This window comes from Zonotrichia albicollis, chromosome 14 (genome assembly GCF_047830755.1).
Source record: "Zonotrichia albicollis isolate bZonAlb1 chromosome 14, bZonAlb1.hap1, whole genome shotgun sequence".
NCBI classification, from domain to species: Eukaryota; Metazoa; Chordata; class Aves; order Passeriformes; family Passerellidae; genus Zonotrichia; species Zonotrichia albicollis.
In genome coordinates this window covers 15,017,308-15,030,632 of record NC_133832.1, presented here as the reverse complement: position 1 = coordinate 15,030,632, position 13,325 = coordinate 15,017,308, and positions in this window count along the sequence as shown.

The following is a 13,325-nucleotide window of genomic DNA, read 5'->3' as shown; positions in this document are numbered from 1 at the left end:
TGGCTGAAAAGCTCTCACCAGGTGAAGGAGAGGATGAATCTCAGCACAGGGGGCTCCAAGACCCCAGCCCTCCTTCCCGTTCTCTCCCAAGGCTCTGCACATCCCGGCTCCCCCTCCCCTCCCTGGACTCGGGAAACATGTGTCTGGCAGATTTTTATTAACTGTGCAGCTTTCCCTTGCTCGCTTTCCATCTCTTTTTTTCTGCACCCTGCTTGCTTGACAGAATTTAGATTAGACAAAACATGAGATCATTCCTGCCTGCACAAAAAGGAAACAGAAGAAGAGAAGGAATTGGCTCTGGCTCCTGCACCCCCTTCCTTCTGTACCCCAGCATCTCCACCTGCCCCAGCCCAGCAGATTTCTGACATTCCAGACATGATGGAGATCCAGGGCAGAGCTGCTGCTGGCCACCACCTCATCCTCAAACCATCCCTCTCCCTGTGCCTGGTGGAGCTGTTTGCTCTCTCCAGCCCATGCTCCACATGCACAGAGCCAGCACAGCCACCCAGAGTCCCCCATGCAGGGACAGGGATGTCCTGCAGGGCACAGGCTCTGCCAGGGCCCCAGCACTGCCCCTCTGGCCAGAGCTGAAGGTTTCCCCATCCTCACTTCTCCCCTCACTCCCCAGAGTGAAACAGGGGCAGGAGCCAAAAGGGGACAGTGGTACTTGGTGTTCATGAGTGAAGGTGGGAGCTGTTTCCCATCAGCAGGGCAAACAGCTTCCCCATGCCACAGGGGAGAGCCCCTGGCACAGCCCTGGGTGCCCCTGCCATCCACAGAGCTGCTCCTCTTCCCCAGGAAAACTATGGGGAGGGGGCACCACCGTGGATTCAGATTTCCTCCTCACTGCTGCAGATTTCCAAGGAGGAATCTGCAGCTAATTTTATGGACACCTGGAGGAGCTGGAAAAATGATCTAACATCTCCCAGGGCCTTGCAGAAATGGAGGGAGGTGTGAGAGGGGGAGGAAGGCAGCTCTGGAGCCATGAGCCATGCGGGCAGCTGGGAGGTGGGAGGATTTTCCCCTGCTCCCTGGTTTCCAGAGAAACTTGCCTCTGGGTGGAGAAGAGGTGGTCCAAGGCTCCAGCTAGCATTGGAGCCCAAAGGCTTGGGAACACCAAGACCAAAATCTCATGGATAGGCTGAGAGCCCTCCAGGGTGTCCCCAGATGGGTGCTCCCCACATTCCCAGATCCTCCTGTTTATACCCCAGCCCTGCTCACACCTCCTGGGGTAGCACTAATCCAAGGTGAGGGCAAGGAAAGGCAAAGAAATCCTTCCTTCCTTCCTTCCTTCCTTGCCTTGTGCTGTCCCAGGCATGCAGGGACAATGTCCCAGGGGGCACAGGGATGCCATCAATGTGTGCCAGCCCCAGAGGCTCCTGTCCGTGTGCTGTTCATGCTCTGGACAGCACACACATGCTCTCACACCCGTGTTCTCCCTGCCCATGCACAATCCCATCCGCAGGAGCAGGGCTCACATGGACAGGCAGAGGATACATCTGTGCATCTCACAGCCTCTCTTGTTTCTCTCACATTTCCTTTCCTCTCTCCCTGACCTTCCTCTTGGACAGGACACCTGGATGACTGACTGGAATTTAATGATGACAATTGGGTAAATAAACCCCACCCTGACAGCAGCTGTGACATCAGCCTGTGCCCTGCCATGTCTCTGGAATGCCAGCTCCCAAGGATCACATCAAGCACAGGGCCTGCTCCAGAGGGAGGAGAGAGCACTGCAGGAGCTCCTGGAGGAGCTCACAACCTCAGCAGCCCTGAGGTCTGCTGGGACACATCTGATCAGCCAGGGATCCTATTTCAGGCATAGGTGACCTCAGGCAGAGGAAATCCAGAGGGGCCCAGCCTGCAGTAACACTCCCAGGGGAGCAGGGATGCCCCAGGTTCAGTTAAATTATTTTATTTTAAAACACCCCAATGACAACCTGAGAGATTGGAAGTCAAGGCCCACCCAAAAACAGTTTAAGAGAAATCCCAGTGTGCATCTCAGGAGATGGAGCAAGGCTGGTGGGGCTCTGTCTCCACCCTTCAGGGTGCTCTGGGGAGACCTCACTCGTGGTTTTGGTGTTTTCTTTCCCTGTGCCCACAAGGTTGTTTTTCAACAAAATCTTCATTTTGGACCTGCTTTTCCTGGGCCTGGAGCTTTAAGAGACAAAGAAGAACATGTGAAATGTCTCCAGAGTTGCCAGGAACACAGCTCTGATTGTCCTTTGCATCTCCTCCTGTGCATCTCGCTGGCTTCTCCTTCTCAAGGGGGACATCAGCTCTGGGCAGGCAGAGGCTGCACCAGACCCCAATTCCCACCCCAAATCCTCTCCCTGCTGGGAATATCCTCACCCCAAGGACACAGCAGCCCCAGAGGAGTGGGTGGGCCATGGCTTGGGCTGAGGCACAGCTCCATGAGTGATGTCCCTCCATGAAGTCAGAGCCCGGAGCTGTGCCAGGAGCCTGGTGCATCATCTCCCAGTATAGAAGCGTGAGCTGTTCACAAGAGCTGAACATCTTGAATCCTGAATTTCCAATGTGCTCCAGTTCTCTGGGAGCCCAGGGAAATGTCATCTGCTGGCTGGCAGCGAGAAGGCAGCCCAGGCCTGGTGCAGGCTGGTGCCTCCATCCATGCCCAGCCACGCTGATGCCAGCAGCAGGAGGTGCTTGGGGAAGGGGCTGCCTGTGCTGCCATGGAGCTGTGGAGGAGGAAAAGCAATTCTGACAATTCTCAAAGCAACAGATCCAGATGGATGACAACTGCAGCACCCCACAGAGCAGTGCCCCCCCTTGCCACCATGGTCAGGCCTTCATCCTAGCCAGAGGATCTCCAGTGGAGAGACAGAGGGGGATGAGGAGCTGCCACCATCCCAACTGCCCTGAAGCTGTGGGGACTGTACACAAGCTCCCCAAGATTTCCCTGAGCTATTTGACCTCCTCCTTCCTGCTATGGGGACTGTGCACAAGCTCCCCAAGATTTCCCTGGGCTATTTTACCTCCTCCTCCCTGCTGGACTTCTGTTCTTTGGCATTTTCTGCTAGAAGGAAAGGAGAATCCCCCCCGCCCAGAAGAGCAGCACAAACCCAGCCCTGGAGAGATGTGTGGCTTCCCACTACAACCAGAGCCCAGTTCTTCCCATAAATCTCCTGAGTCTTTGCTGTTTCCCTTGAAATCTGTATGTTGCTGGCTGTTATTTCCCCTCTCCCCACGTTTTCCTGCCAGGCACCCTCCCTGCCCGTGCCCACGTCCACCCCCGTGGTCCCGTGTTCTATCCCCGTGCTTTCGGGGCCGGGGGGGCCCCCCCAGCCCATGAGCTCCGGAGGTGCTCACCAGCCTCCGATTACAGCTTGTTAGGGGCTATTATAGCCTCCCTCATTTAGAGAATTACTCATTTTTTAGGCCTTTCAGGAACTTTAATGAGTTGTTTTAAACACATGCAGCAGATGTGGCCTTGGGATGAGTTCCTTTGAAACCCTCCCTCCCCCAGCACGCAGCCGGGAGCCCCCCCAGCTCCAGAGGGAGTGAGTGGGGTCCCTCAGTGATGTTCCTCATCCCCCTGTGCCTGGGCACCTCCAGCCTGGCTGTGGTGCAAAACCCAACACCCCAAACCAGCGCAGCACTGCTTCTCTGCTCCTGATCTTCCTCTTTTCTGGATGCAGAGATCCCAGAGGATGCAGAAGAGGGAAAAGCACAGGGAAAATGCAAAGGGAAAGGAGGATGGGTGTGATGGGGCTGCCTGGGGCCAGCCTGTGCTCAGTCTTTGAGACCTGCTTTTAGGAAGGGAAAGAAGTGTCCATTGGAGCATCAGGATCAAGCCTCAAGCCTTGCTCCAGGGAAGCCAGGGAGGCTGGGAAGCACTTGTGGGAAGCAGTTATGTGCCAGCTGGCTGAGGAGAGGTGCAAAAAGCTCCCAGCCCTGAGCCCTTCCCAAAGCTCCCACAGAGGATCCAGCTGGGATGTACTGAGCTGGTGGCTGCTGTGAGGAGCTGCCCCTGGAGAACACGGCCCAGGAGCTCGTGGAGACACAGCCCTGCTCTGCCTCCTCACAGGAACCTCCACAGAGCTTGTGCTTCTTTTCTTTTTGCTGCATATTCATCAATGTATCTGAAAAACCTGGACGAAATTAGAGCCCATTACTCAATCCAGCCTGCTCCAAATCCCCAGCATCCCTGCAATCAATAACTGGGATCCAGCTCCCATCCCAGCTGAGCCCAGGAGCCCATGGCTGTTCCCAGCCTGCCACAGGTTCCTGTCACCTCCCTCCTGCTGCACGTCGAGCCAGCCCCAGCCAGGACACAGGGATGGAGCTCAACAAGGGGGGGGGGGGGGGGGAAAGAGAAAGGAAAAGGAAACCAAAGGCTTTGGGTGCAAGGCAAAGCTTCAGTCCGTGCTGGAATGCAGATTCCAATTGGAATTCATGTAAACATGCCTGGAGTGCAGGTTGTACAAGCCAAGGAATTGCAGGTGCAGGATGTGGTCCCTGAGGAGACCTTGGGCAGAGCTGGGGATGGAGCAGCTCCCCCTGCTCTGAGGGCTGGGCACAGGGTGGGGACAGTGACAGAGCCCCAGTGACCTCTGTGCTCCATGGGACAGGCTGTGCTCCTGCTGTCCTGCCCAGGAGGTGCCTCCTTGGGAAGGGGATAGATGACATCAGCCCCTCACAGAGACAGCCACATGTCACCGTGACAGCCATTGCTGCATCCTCTTTTCATTTTTTTTTTTTTTTTTTTGCCTGTCACTGTGAGGCCACTAGAGCTGCCAGCAGCCGAATCACACCCACCAGCCCTGCTGCTGCACAAGGGAATTTCAGGAGATAAAATCCGGGGAGCTGTGCAGAGCTGTGCAGAGCAGGAGGTCTCTCAGAGCTGACGGGAAGGAAGGGAAATGTCACTTCAAATCACCCTGACAAGGAGCTGCCTTCGGTGCTTCCCCGCCGGAGCTGCTCTGCTTCAGCTGCAGCCCAGCCAGTGTGGAAGTGCTGCCTGATGGAGTTAAGCGTTTCCATGCATGCCAGGGAGCTGCAGCCTCACCTGCAGGAGCTGCTGGGCACCAGGGATGGGGCTGCAGTGCCTGGAAAAATGCAGGGCTCAGATAATCCCCCCAAAGCTGAGGTTGGCTCAGGGGATGGAGGGGAAAGAGACACAAAGTCCATCTGGGACTGTAATTTGTCTCTCCATGAGCTGCTGTGACACAGTAAAATGTGAGGATAAAGGAGGGAGATGGGTGGGTGCCCCACTCCCAGCACAGGGCTGGGAAATGTGAGTATAAAGATGAGTGCTTGGAAGAAAATCTCATTTCTGGGTGAGCTCTGCTTCCCCTGGTTTAGCACCAGCAGCATCACCGGCTCGGCCAGTCAGCCCTAAAAATACCTGTCCCATTAACCCAGTTCCATGCCAGCAGGGAGAGGGAGCAGCAGTTCCCTGGAGCCCCCCCAGCTCCCCCGTGCCCCCAGCTCCCCCTCCCCAGCAGCCCTGGCACAGCAGAGGCTCTGGGATGGCTGCCAGGAGGAAGAGCAGCACCGATGGAAACCCGGCTGCTCCCGGAGCTCAGCCCAGCCCAGCTTCTCCTGCATTCCCCCTGCTCTGCTCTCACCCGGCTTTGCTCCCTGCAAGCAGCAGGAAATTGCTCTGTCGGCACTTTTAAAGTGAGCTGGAGGGTCTGATGGGGATTTGTTCAGTGTCCATCACTGGGACTTGGGGCAAGAGGGACAAAACAGAGACCCCAGGGCTGCAGAGCCTCAGATGGAGTGAGGCTCCATCACCCACCCGTGATGGAGTGGGTGCTCCCAGAGCCTGGCACATCCCAGCAGGGACTGGGGAAATAAATGGATCCCAGCAGGAGACATCTCTGCAAGTGCTCTGATGCCTTCCCCACTCCTGCCTCCCTCTCCTGAACCCCACTTGTGCATTTTTCCAGAGCCCCTGCTCCTTTCCAACAGCCACAGCTCGTCAGGCCTGGGAAAGGGGGACAGAGAGGGAACAGAGATGTGGGGGGAGCTGGGGGGTGATGGGAGAATGGCAGGAAGGAGGAGAAGAGAAGAGAAGAGAAGAGAAGAGAAGAGAAGAGAAGAGAAGAGAAGAGAAGAGAAGAGAAGAGAAGAGAAGAGAAGAGAAGAGAAGAGAAGAGAAGAGAAGAGAAGAGAAGAGAAGAGAAGAGAAGAGAAGAGAAGAGAAGAGAAGAGAAGAGAAGAGAAGAGAAGAGAAGAGAAGAGAAGAGAAGAGAAGAGAAGAGAAGAGAAGAGAAGAGAAGAGAAGAGAAGAGCTCTATTGTCATCTCAAGGGACTCACCACACCCCTCTAGTCCAAGTGCCCAGCAAATCCCAAAGGCTCCATTGGTTGGAGGTGTTTTCCCTTGGCCCAGGGAGCCAAGTTTAAGCTCCCAACCAGCATGAGGGAAGAGAGGCTGTGGGTACCTTCCCTCCCTTCCCTCCTCGTGGAGCTGGCAGCTCTCCTGCCTCTCTTATCTCTCACTGAGCAGAGCACTGGGTGATTTTTGCAGCACGAGAGCTGCAGCTGGAGGCCTGTGTGTAAACAAGAAAGGCAGAGCCAGCGAGGAGGCAAAGTATGGGCAGAGTCGTGCCCTGATGGCAGAAGGGGCTCAGCTCTCGAGGAGGGCTCTTTAGGCAGAGTGCAAATCCAGAGGATGACACCAACTGCTCAAGTGGCTCCATTGTTCACCTCTCCTGGGGCTGAGCTTCCCAGGAAGCTCAGCACTGGAATCCTGGTGCAGCCCCGCATGCCTGGGATCCCTCTGCTCCTCCCAAAGGCTTGGGGATCCACACACAGCTCCTGATTTGTGAGCATGGCTCTGGTGCAGAAGAGCCTTTGTTTTCCTGCTGTCACTTCCAGGAGATGAGACTTACGATGAGTTTTCTTTTATATCATGACTGTAAAGATATCGTCCTTTCCTAATGCAATAACCTAATAAAAGCTGACAATAGCATCTGTTCCTGGGGTTTAATCTGCATATAGATCAGGAATGTGGTGATTCCAGAAGGAGGAAACAAGAGTTTGATGAAAGAAGATAAGATAGAAAAAATACCATCTGGAAAACAAAGGAAGGGAAAGCTGAGGCCATGACAGTAATGGGAGATTTAAACCATGACAAGCTCTAAATCAGCTCGAGCTGGGATCATACCTGGGCTTCCTGCCTGCCATGGGACACTCAGAGCTGGCTCTTTGCTGGCAGGGGAGTCCCAGCCCAGGCTATGCCCACCCTGCTGCTCCAGGGAGGGAGGGCAAGGACAGGCAGTGTTGGACTGGCTCCAGCCATGGGGCTTTTCTCCAGCTGAGCAGCCAGCTTGGGGTGTGATGTGATGTCCAACAGCCTGTCCAGGACACAGGGGATGGCCAGATCCAGTGGTGCCATGAGGGAAGGAGGAGCAGGGGGCAGAGGCAGGAGAGCTCTGCAGCACAGAAAGGCCCATAAACTAATAAAAATTGACAGGATGTGGACATGTGGAGCAGCTTTTTATCTCAACAGCTACAGCTCAGGCAGCCCCTGCACCAGGCAATCTCATGAGATGGTTTTGTACTTTCATCCCAGAAGTGTTTGGATCTCTAGAAAAGCAGGGGAGGGATTTTCCCAGGAAGCATTTTCAGCCAATCCTGGGCATGTGGATGATGCCCTGCAGGAATGCTGGATAGGTGGAATTGCTGAGCAATTGTCCATCAGACACCCTGGACTCCCAGGAGGGCTCAGTGGGATGTTCAGTGGGACACTGGGAAGGGCAAATTGCTGCAGCTGGTGGAGCCTGTGGGAATATCTGGGAATGGTGGCACACTTCAGCCAGAGCTCAGAGACACTGGGAAGCCTTGCAGTGAGGCAGAGGAGCTGGCCCACACAGAAAGAGCCTTCCTTGGTAAAAGCCACCACAGAGCTTTGAAGCCATTTCCAGCTCCTGTGCCGTGCAGGACAGAGCCCTCAGCAGATCCTCCCAGCCCAGAGTCTGACACCAGTCCTGGATATGAGACCTGGACCCCCTCCAGGTCTGCAGGCAGCAGAGGGACTGCTGGACTCTGCTTTGGCAAAGCAGAGTTTGTGGTGATTAATTACCCCTCTCTCAGGGAAATCCCTCCCGTCCTTCTCTTCTCGTGCAGGGCCCTGACCTCCCTCTGCCCCTTTTGTCCCACTCTCCCCGGGAAGCCCCTGCCTGGAAAAAAAAGCTCTTTTTAAACCAGTATTTCCAGAGGGTGAGGATGCTCTGCACCAGTCACAGCCCTCTGTGGTGGGGGGCAGGAAATTTGGGGCTGGGGACACGCAGGGAGGGTGGAGGCGGCTGGGATGGAGCAGCCTAGGAAGGAAAGAGCCGGGACCTCTGTGTCAGCCATGCCCTGGGGAGCTGCCAGAGGCTCGCCGCCCATTCTGGCTGCTCTCCTGCCACCAGCAAGGTGTCCCTGAGGCCGGTGACATCACGGCAAACAGAGGAAATGACCTCACGGGGAGGGCAGCAGCAGCCCGGTGCCAGGTGATGGCTGCAGAAGCATCCCGGCCATTCTCATGCAAATGGTGGAGGCAGGAGCGGGGAGAGGCAGCCCGGAGAAATCTGATGTGTCGGCAGAATTGTTTCTATACAGAATATTTTTTCAAAGACTTCAATAAGGCAAGAGCAGCGTTTGCAAAGGGAGCGCGAACAAAGAAAACACAGCTGCATCTTGGGGCTGAAAGGAAGAGCTGGGGGGCGGCTGCGATCAGCTGGGCGGGGGGCGACAATCGGGACAGCGGGGCACAGAATGGGCGCATTTTTCTGCAAATATTTGACGCTTTTGGATGAGTTTGCTTTAGTGCTTCTTCCCCCTTGTGCGCTCCCACTCCACAAACATTAGCACTATCAACTTTTTTACTGGCAGGAGAGCTCTCAGTGGGAGATCTCCGCAGCTGATTCATTGAGGGTTCGCAGGAAACGGAATTTTAAAGGGAAATTTGCATTGTAAGTGCTTTGCACGTTCGGCTAATCAAGGCGAACATCAACGCCATGAGGCTTCCATGGCCAATTACAGCACAGCTCAAATATTGGCCAAGGAGCCAAGGGGGAGATGCTCTCCAAGAGACGCTCCCGGGAGATGGGAGCGTGTTCGGGGGGCTCGGGGGGGCTGTGTCTGCCTCTGGGGGCTGTGTCTGCCTCTGGGGGGCTGTGTCTGCCTCTCGGGCTGTGCTCTGCCAGCAGAACACCGACAGCTTCCAAGGGTGCGAGCTGGGAGCCAGAGTTCATCCATGTCCTGCAAGCAGAGATTTCGTGGCTGAGGTTTTGGGAATGCTGACAGCCAAATTGGAGAAGTGCTGACTGGAAACCAGGCAAGGATTTTCAGAGCAGCTTCCAGCATTCTGTGCTCTGTCCTGACCCCTTTTGATCCTGAACTTGCTCTGAAGCTGTGGCACAGGAGTTCTGTTCTGAAGCCATGGCACAGGAGTTCTCCCATGGTGTCCGCACCCCACGGTGATTTTCTCCGCCGGATTTGCAGACCCCAGGAATTGTTCCTGGCTTTCCCAGCTCAGGGTTTGCATTTCTCATTCTGGCCCAAGCCTGGAGGAACAAAGAGGCCTGGGAGGAGAATATTAAACAGGATCTACAGCCTTGAAAACTGTCCTGGAACGGCAGCTTGTGACCTGTGCATGGCTCCAGTGAAGGCCTGAGGAGGAATTTTGAGTCTTGCTGTAACTTTAAGTCCTTTTTCCATTGCTTTCTGCCTTGAATCATCAGGCAGGGAAAATCCTGCAATACTTCCATGTGGTATTCCCAGGGTAACACCCAGGTTACCCCACAGAGTGCCCCAGTGCATGAGAAGGGTGTGGGGGCAGCCAGGTGTGAGCCAGGTGTGCAGCTCCTCTGTTCCCCAAAGCCTGGCTTAAATCTTCTGCTTTTCCGCTTCTTTGTCTTGTGTATTTGCCCCAAATTTTCCTTCTTTGGAGCTGTTTCAGACTGAGTTCCAAGGGGTCTGTACCATTTCTTTCAATTAACCTTCATATCAAAGAGATTGCACCATGTTCAGCAAGTGTTTTTGGAATAAATGCTGAAAAAACCCCCACACTATCCTGATTTTCCTTTCTTTGCTGTTATGCCTGGTGGCATCAACACCTGCCCATCACAGCGCTTTCATTCCTGGAACAGCTCCATCTCTAACACACTCTACCTTTTTTTAGTGTGGTTTTTATTTTTTTTAATTTTAATTTTTATTTTTTTTAATTTTATTGTGCAGCTACTTGTGTTTTCCTGCCTCCTTGTTCCAGTTTCTTCCATGTATTTTCTGTTTCTGCCTTCCCACCCAATGGCAGCAGGCACGGTTCCTCAGTTCAATTCCTCTCCCTGACTCTGAGAGCATCCTGCTCACTTTGAAGCTGCAGCAGAAATTCGGGTGGAAACCGTGGAATGGCTTCTTCTCCCAGACAATTCGGTGCTGTGGTGTTTCATTCACATGCAGAAGTTCAAAGTCCTCCCCTCAGGTCCCTCTGGGGTGGGGATGAGCCATGGGAATGTGTGGCAGGCGGGAGGCAGCTGGGTGTGGACCTGACATTGGAAAGATTGGAAAAGGGTGATGGAAGTGGAGAATCAGGGAATGGTTTAGACTTCAAATCCCATCCAGTCCTGCCCCTACTACAGGTAGGGACATTTTCATCTATCCCAGGTTGCTCCAAGACCCATCCAGCCTGGCCCTGGGACACTTCCAGGGATCCAGGGGCAGCCACAGCTTCTCTGGGCACCCTGTGCCAGGCCCTCCCACCCTCACAGCCAAACATTTCTTCCCAATATCCCATCTAAATCTTCCAGTTTAAAGCCATTCCTCCATCCTGGATCCATTCCAGGATGTCCAGAAACAAATCCCAGAAACCACCCATTGCTGCAAGTACTCCTTTATTTTAGTTTTATTTTTAAAGCAAACTGGAAAAAAAAGAAGCTTCTGAGCACTTTGGGAAACCTGTTCCCATCTCCAAACCTGGAATAACCAGGTTTAGTTCCCAGCCTTGGGAATGGAGCACCGGGAATCCCAACACTGACCTGAGTGATCAGCTGGGACAGACTTTGGTTCCTTTGTTGTGGTGGCTTTGTCCTGGAGATCCTGCTGTGGCAGGGAAGCAAGGGAGCATCCCTAAAACAGCATCCCTGAATCCCTAAAAATGGCATCCCTGCATCCCTGCATGCAGATCCCATACATGCAGAGTGATTTCAGATGGAAAATCCCATAGTTAGGTGATTCCTCCACCTTTCTGCAGCAGAGGAAGTCACAGCTCACAGAGGTGGCCCAGGAGCACCAGGAGGTGTCTGCCTGACCCTGGGGTGACTCAGGGGTGACCCAGGGACGGGGCTCTGCTGGGAGGGGGCTCCTGCACAGACCCTCCCATCCCACCACCACACAGGAGCCTTTTTTCAGGAGTTTATCCACCTGGAGCATCCTACAGGGGCCCAACATCCCTAATTACACTTCTTCAAAGGCCTGTGGGCTCTGGGCAATTTACTGGGGCAAAACTTGGGGTGTTTTTAATTAAATTTTCAAAAAGTTGGGCCAGTCGCGTCAAAGGAGTTCTCTGTTGCGCTGACCCATCATCCGCTTGCAAATTGTTTAGCTGGGCATGTTTTTCCCCCCTTTAATTAAAACTGAATTAAAACTCAGCTTATTTGGGATAATGACTGTAAAAAGCATTTGCATTTTCTGTGGGTTCTGGCTGTCCAATGGACTCTGCAGGAGGAGCCTGGTTTGGGTTTGGGGGGAGCCAGATCTGGGGCAGCTCCAGAGCAGCAGGGCAGGGGGACCGATGCCAATGTCCCCATCCAGTCCCATGGGGGATTTTGGGCTTGGAGAAGGAGTTTGGTTTTCCCACTGCCCCAGTTCTGATGTTCTGACCATGATGTTGGCTGGAGAGGTAGAAATGGGACCTTGTGTTTGGTGACATCTGTGCTTGGCTTTAGAAGGGCCTGAGAGACCATGTCATCCTGGAGAGAAGGGGAAAAAAGGGAAAAAAAAGAGAAAAAAAAGAGGGGGAAAGGGAAGGGAAAAGGGAGGGAGGGAGGGAGGGAGGACGGAAGGAAGGACGGAAGGAAGGACGGAAGGAAGGAAGGAAGGAAGGAAGGAAGGAAGGAAGGAAGGAAGGAAGGAAGGAAGGAAGGAAGGAAGGAAGGAAGGAAGGAAGGAAGGAAGGAAGGAAGGAAGGAAGGAAGGAAGGAAGGAAGGAAGGAAGGAAGGAAGGAAGGAAGGAAGGAAGGAAGGAAGGAAGGAAAAAGAAGATGAAGAAGAAAAGAAAAAGGAAGGAAAGGAAAATACAGAAGACCCTGGAAAAGTACCCTAGGCTTAAAGAGCCGTCAAAATCCCAAGATGGATGATCCCACCTGAGCGCTGCCAACAGATAAGGCTGAGGCAGCTCTGGACAGGGATCACTTTGTTGGGGTAAAATGAACATGGGAAAACCCCTGCAAGCTGAAGGAACATTCCCACTGCCACCATGGAGCATCTCCCTGAAAGCAGAACACATCAGTGCTGCTTTTTTTGCAGCTCTGCCCTGGCACTTCTGGGAACTGCTGGCTGAAGGTTTGGAAATGCAATTTTAGGCTTTGCTGGGTAATTTTGGGTTTATTTCCCACTGTGTTTACTGGTGCTCTGCGGAGAGGGGAGGCTTTACCTAAAGTTCATGGAACACAGACTTGCCTACTTTGTGTTTTCCTAGAAAGTTTGTGCCATTCCTCTGTGGGAATGGGCTGGGCCATGGGAAGTTTTCTTCTGGCTCAACACAAATAAATATCTTGGTCCTCCCTGCCTGGGGCTGGAAACAGGATACAGAAGGTTTCACCTCCCCATCATCTCCTTACATACAGAGCAGCTCAGGCAGGACCAGAGGCTGGTGCAGTCTGAAGGCTTGAGGTGTTTTGGGGGGCTAAGCCACACTCCCCATGGATGGGGCTGCCCTCCCACATAACCCTGGCAGCCTGAGGTTGGCCACAGAATCGTCCCACCCTTGGAAGTGTATCCATTTCCATGTCCCTCCATCCCAAGTCTCTCTCCAACTCTCCTGGAGCCCCTTTAGGCACTGGTAGGGACTCTGAGCTCTCCCTGGAGCCTTCTCCTCTCCAAGTGAGCACCCTCAGCTTGCCCAGCCTGGCTGCAGAGGGGCTCCAGCCCTCAGAGCATCTCCATGGCCTCCTCTGGACACTCTCCAACAGCTCCACTGTGCTGAGAACACAACAGCTGGATGCAGAGGAGCTCTGGAGAGAGCTTTTCTGTGCAGGACAGCCCTGCCCACATGGAGAGCCCATTTAACCTCCTACCTCTCACACTGTCCCTCCCAGCATGGCAGAACCCCATTCCCACACCTGGCCAGCATTCCCCAGCCATTCCCCTC